This window comes from Choloepus didactylus, chromosome 15, assembly GCF_015220235.1.
Source record: "Choloepus didactylus isolate mChoDid1 chromosome 15, mChoDid1.pri, whole genome shotgun sequence".
NCBI lineage: Eukaryota > Metazoa > Chordata > Mammalia > Pilosa > Megalonychidae > Choloepus > Choloepus didactylus.
Window position 1 is genome coordinate 79,424,918 of NC_051321.1, and position 5,410 is coordinate 79,430,327.

The window sequence follows — 5,410 nt, forward strand, 5'->3', positions numbered from 1 at the left end:
TAATGAGCTTAGGTCACATCTCTACTTCTGAAGCGAAGTCTAGTCTTTTCTCCAGGATGTGGTACGGCAGAGGGAGGAAAAGCCAATTCCACATGGCCAGTTCTACCTTGCTCCTTGCCCAGTCCTCCAAAAATTCCTTATAAAATTTCATTCAAAAAAGAAATTCACAGAATTAAAACTTGTAAAAAGGCAAAGGAGGCAGACTTTGCCACTGTTACTTGTTGAACTGGAAAGAATAGACCCCATGGTCTGAGGAAGTACCAACCATCTCTTGATTCTGTTGGGGCCCGCTGCTCTCCTTAACTGAAACACTGGAAGAAGGCACAGGGGGTACTGGGAGATGTAAGCTCCTTACATAGCTGCAGCTGGTAGCATATATGTGCCCATGCTACTGAGGGAGAGGTGGCCCAGTTGCTGGGTAAGGGGTCCCATCATGGAGCAGGATGGAGAGAAATAGGGCCATCTACCCCTGGTGTCAGAACTGAACCTGAAGGAGGCATGAGGTGTGACTGGTGGTGCATCCAAGCTGGGTTAGCTACTTGTAAAGGAGATGCCTGAGTCACTCTCTGATATGAAGACACAGGAGATGGAAGACCTGGGGACAGTACAGACTGAGCAAGCATCCTTTTGGAGTGATGTTGTAAGGGGCAAAACCCATTCTGAAGAGCTGTGGTGGGGTCACAGGTCAAGGCCATATCGCCCATGTCTACACTTCTTGGCCAGGCCCATCCATTTTGTACAAATGGTCCTTAATTCTGACGTTTCTTTGGCCCACCATCAGCAAATTTGCAAAGCACTGTATCAGATGGGCTGGTGCTCTGGGGGATGTCTTAATATATTTTCCATTAAAGTGGGTGATGATGGTTCACACTTCTCTGAGGACTCCATCCTTGCAAAGCCAACACCACTGCTGGTTCCAGTGATGTCTCAAAGGATTCAGGTGAAGATAACCTGGCCAAAGAGCTTCAGCATCCCCTCCAGTTCTTGCTCATCCATTGACAGTGGGAGGTTTGAGATACACAAATTTGTGGGGTCCTGCTCCTGTTGCTTTGCCATCTGTGCCTGTGAAATGCTGGCTTTCAGTGCTGTTACAGCTTTCTCTGCTGCTGAAGGACTGTCAAAGTCCACAAAGCCATAGCCTTCTTGTTGTTCTTGTTATAGCCATAAGTCGGAATCCCCGGCCTGGAAATCAATGATAGCAGCGTTTTCTCTTTAATGTAAGGGAGGTGAGAGAAAGAAGGGGGAGAGGGAAAGGGAGGGGGAAGAGAGAGAGAGAAGAAAAGGGGAGACGGAAAAGGGAGGGGGAGGAGAAAAATGGAGAAAAGGAGCTAGAAGGAGAGAGATGAGGGGCAGGTAGAGAATGAACTTTGGCTCAGATTATTGTTAATTGTGGAAAAACATAATATTTATCACAAAGAGAATGGCTCTATAAATTAAGGTATACCTGTTCTACTGAGATATCGTACAGTAGTATGAAAGGATGAGAAAGATCTACTTGTACTGATAAGAAAAGGGACCTTCATTAAGAAAAGTGGACAAGTTGCAGTAGAGAGTGTGCACTCATATATTTTCCTGGTTATGAGGGCAAATGCCAAGGTGCACACTTCAGGATGGAAACTGACATTTGGCTGTTGAGAAAAGAAGCTGGAAACAATGACATAAGCTTCTCTGACCACTGCTGTTGAGTTGCAAGTCAGGAGAACAATATGCTGGTGTAACGAGGAAACTGAGAAACTTGAAAAAATATGGATAATTACAAAATCACTTGAGTGATGCACTGTACTTTTTTTCTGTCTCTTACAGCTTATATCTTCAGTCTCCCAGTTGTTGTTGTGGCGGTGGTGGTGTTTGTTTTAGTTTATGTTATGTTAATTTGTAATATATGTTAATATAATTATGTAAATATATATTTTTATTAATAATTCTTGCTTTGAGGTAAATATGTGTAATATAGTAGAAAAGGGTCTAGAATTTTAAAATTGGCCTACCACAAACTAAATATTAGACAAATATTTACTCTACCCAGACTTCATTAGAATTTAACTACACTGACAAATGTGTTGGGTTAAATCAAATTTCCAGTTGAATATTCTAGAAAATCGTGAAGAGTGAGAAGTAAAAAGGAATAAACAAAATCTTCTCCTAAGGAATGACCATTTAGAGAATCTAAACTAAATTAGTTTTTCCAGGCCAAAGAGGAACTTGAGGATTATCCATGCTAGCCCTGATTTGAGGTTTGAATCCCTTCTAGGACGTTCCAAACAGCCACAAAAACACATTTTCCCTGCATTTTTAAACAAATGATAGGTGGAAATGTATTAATCATCATCATTATATTTCCATGTCCGATGTTTATTAATAGCCCTATGCAATCATCAAATTGCACTTACAGGAAATACAATTTTCCCATGGAAGGATAATACATGTGAAAACTAATATATTGAAGATGTATATGAAGATAGAGAGATAGGAATAAGTTTAACACTTGTCATTTTGGAGAGTGATTCAAAAAGTTAATAAAAATTAATAATCTACATTAATGGAATGCTATATTTAGTTCAAAATTAAATCTTTATAATGTAGATACTTAACCTAAGTTAGGGCTCTCTCATGTTCTTCAATGATCTGTTTACCAGATTCTAATAAGAAAAACAAATGAATAAGACATGTGGGGGAGCCCATAATGTTGGTAAATATCTCTGAAGTACTAGACTTCATGAAATACTTAAAAGTACTTTAAGGAATGGTAATCTAGTTTATATTCAATTTATTTCATTTCTCTTCAAAGCCCTTAGGAACATACTCCATTTGTTGCACAAAAGCCAATTACAGTAATGGGCTGTTCATAAGAGTTTCCAGCTTTCAGAATTAGTTCTTACTATTTAACAGAACATTTTAAGATGGCTGTGAGGCTAATCATTGCTAATTCTCCAGTAACTGTATGTTTAGATAGACATAAAAACTGCACCATTCTCTTAGAATTCAGTGTAAACCAACATGAATAAACTAACTAAAAAATAGAATAAAAAGACTGGTTTATCATGAAATCAGAATCACAAGTAATAGTTTCACGGTACTCTTGTCCTCTGCAGGGGATCTAAATTGTTCAAAAGCTTTTATAACATTCCCGATGGAAGGAGAACAACTTTACTTTAAAGTAAGCTCACACCGTCAAGAAAAAGCATGGTCCTGTGAAAAGTTCTTAGCTCTAGGGCTTCCTTTTTACTTTTTTCTTTATTAGAAAAGTTGCAGGTTTACAGAACAATCATGCATAAAATCCAGGATTCTTGTATACCACACTATTCTCAACACCTGCATTGTGTGGAGCATGTGTTATAATTGATGAAAGCATATCAATTATAATAGGAGGTCTTCTCTCTCCTATTATCTACAGTCCATGGTTTAACTTAGAGTTCACTAATTATATAGTACAGTTCCATGGAGTTTTAAATAATTTTTTATTCTGTTACCATATATACCATCTAACAGTTACCTTTTTAACCCCATTCAGATATATGTTTCAGTGCTGTTAATTACGTTCACAATGTTGTGCTACCATCACCATCATCCATTACCAAAACATTGCCATCATTCCAAATAGGAATCCTGTACCTTTTAAGCCTTAACTTCCAATTCCCTATCTCCGTTCCAACCTATATTCTAGATTCTGACTCTATGAGTTTGCTTATTCTAGTTATTTCATAGTAGTGAGACCATAGAACATTTGTCTTTTTGTGGATTATTTCACTCAACATGATTTTTTGAAATACAACTCACTTATAAATGCAATAAGATACGGAGGGCTACTCTTGCTGAAAGGGGATGGGGAGGTGTCCAGAATTCTGTCCCTTGGTCTTCTGTACCTTTGGATACATTTTTTTTTTCCTTTTCTAAGCTTCAATTTTCTAGTCTCTAAAACAGGGTATTTACCCCTTTCTCAAAAGACCATTGAACAGTTGGAAATGTGTCATGTAGAAAAGCACCCAATATATGCCCTGGTGTACACTACTAGGCATTCATTAGATGTTCCATTCCTTTCCTTAAGTCTGAATGCCCTAAACCTTGATAAGGAAGACAGTCTACTTCTGAAATGCAAAACTTCTCTCTCCTGGTCTTTGGCTGACAATATTTATATTATGATCTGGTCAAAAGAGACATTTCAGGCTCTTTTTTGGCCTCTGAAGTTTTCTTACATCTCAGTATTTCTCTGTGGGTGCATTATTGGCATTAGAGGTGGGAAAATTAATTGTGTAGGACTGCTCCAAACATACCTGATGCCTGCATCCCTGGCTGCAGCTCATTAAATGCCAACAGCAAATCAGCCATCATAAAAGCCATAAACAAGCAAATCAACAAAATACCCCTATGTATTTCTGGTCACCTCCAGGCTCTCCTATAAAGAACCACTGGACCCTTCAAAATCCTACACGAGCCCTTTCCAGTGTTTCCATGATCTCATGCAGTTGACTGAGTCATATTTATTAGCTAGTTTTCACAGGCTGGATTCAACTTAATGTTAATGTAAGAGAAACCTCATTTTTTTCACCTATTATTGTAAACAAGATTTGATCCTTGTTAATTTGAAGGCACATGAAAATGCAGGTACCATTGTTGATATTTAATTAGCTTTGAGAATAAAAACTATGTAATTAAAAAATAATATCAAACAACCTGCTCATGGGAGGAAGCTTTAAATTCCACTGTCTCTTGAAGGATGTGGTCCACCTGCATAAATGAAGCTACAAAACTGGAAACTGAGTCCCTACCATCACAAGTCATTTTGAGCAGACTGTCAAAAGTTGCCCAGTCAGCGTTTCTGATTAGAGAATTACTCAGAATCCTGCTTTGATGACATTGAATCTAAATTTCACTCTTCACCCATCCCAAATAACCCTGCCCTTTCTTTTCTTTAAGGAGTACTTTTATTTTTGTGCTGGGTTTCTTCCCTTCCTGGAAGTAGAAGTTGGAATAAATTCAGCTTTTGGCTTTTCAGATTGAGTAATCCTAACATCCTTTAACAGCTTCCTCCTCTGCCCTAAAGCTGATTCCTGTGTCTTTCTGTTTGAAATTCAGTGCCCTGATTTGGCTTTTGACTATGTTTCCATTTCTAATCTTGAGCCAACTCTACAGGTCAGCTGATTTATGGAGCAAGTGACTAACAAGTTCCCTGAAAGGAATGAATAAGCAATGACTATATTTTCCCTGACTCAGTTTATCAACCCACCACCTCTGCTTGTTCTCTTTGAACACCTATGTGCCCCATCCCCCAGGCACTTTCCTGAATTGAACTTGTCATATTAGGATACCCAGATATCTTTATACATAGTGGCGATCAAAATGGAAGTTTTCACCAGTAGGAACTGGGTAGCTGTTATGCTGAAACTTTATTGTGCCAGAACTTCATAAAGGA

The 5,410-nt window shown here is 38.5% G+C and overlaps 1 pseudogene; it reads right to left on the reverse strand.

Annotated features, from left to right (window-relative positions):
• Nucleotides 1-214: 214 nt before the first annotated feature.
• LOC119509948 lies at nt 215-4,326 on the reverse strand (annotated as a pseudogene).
• Between the last annotated feature and the right edge of the window lie 1,084 nt (nt 4,327-5,410).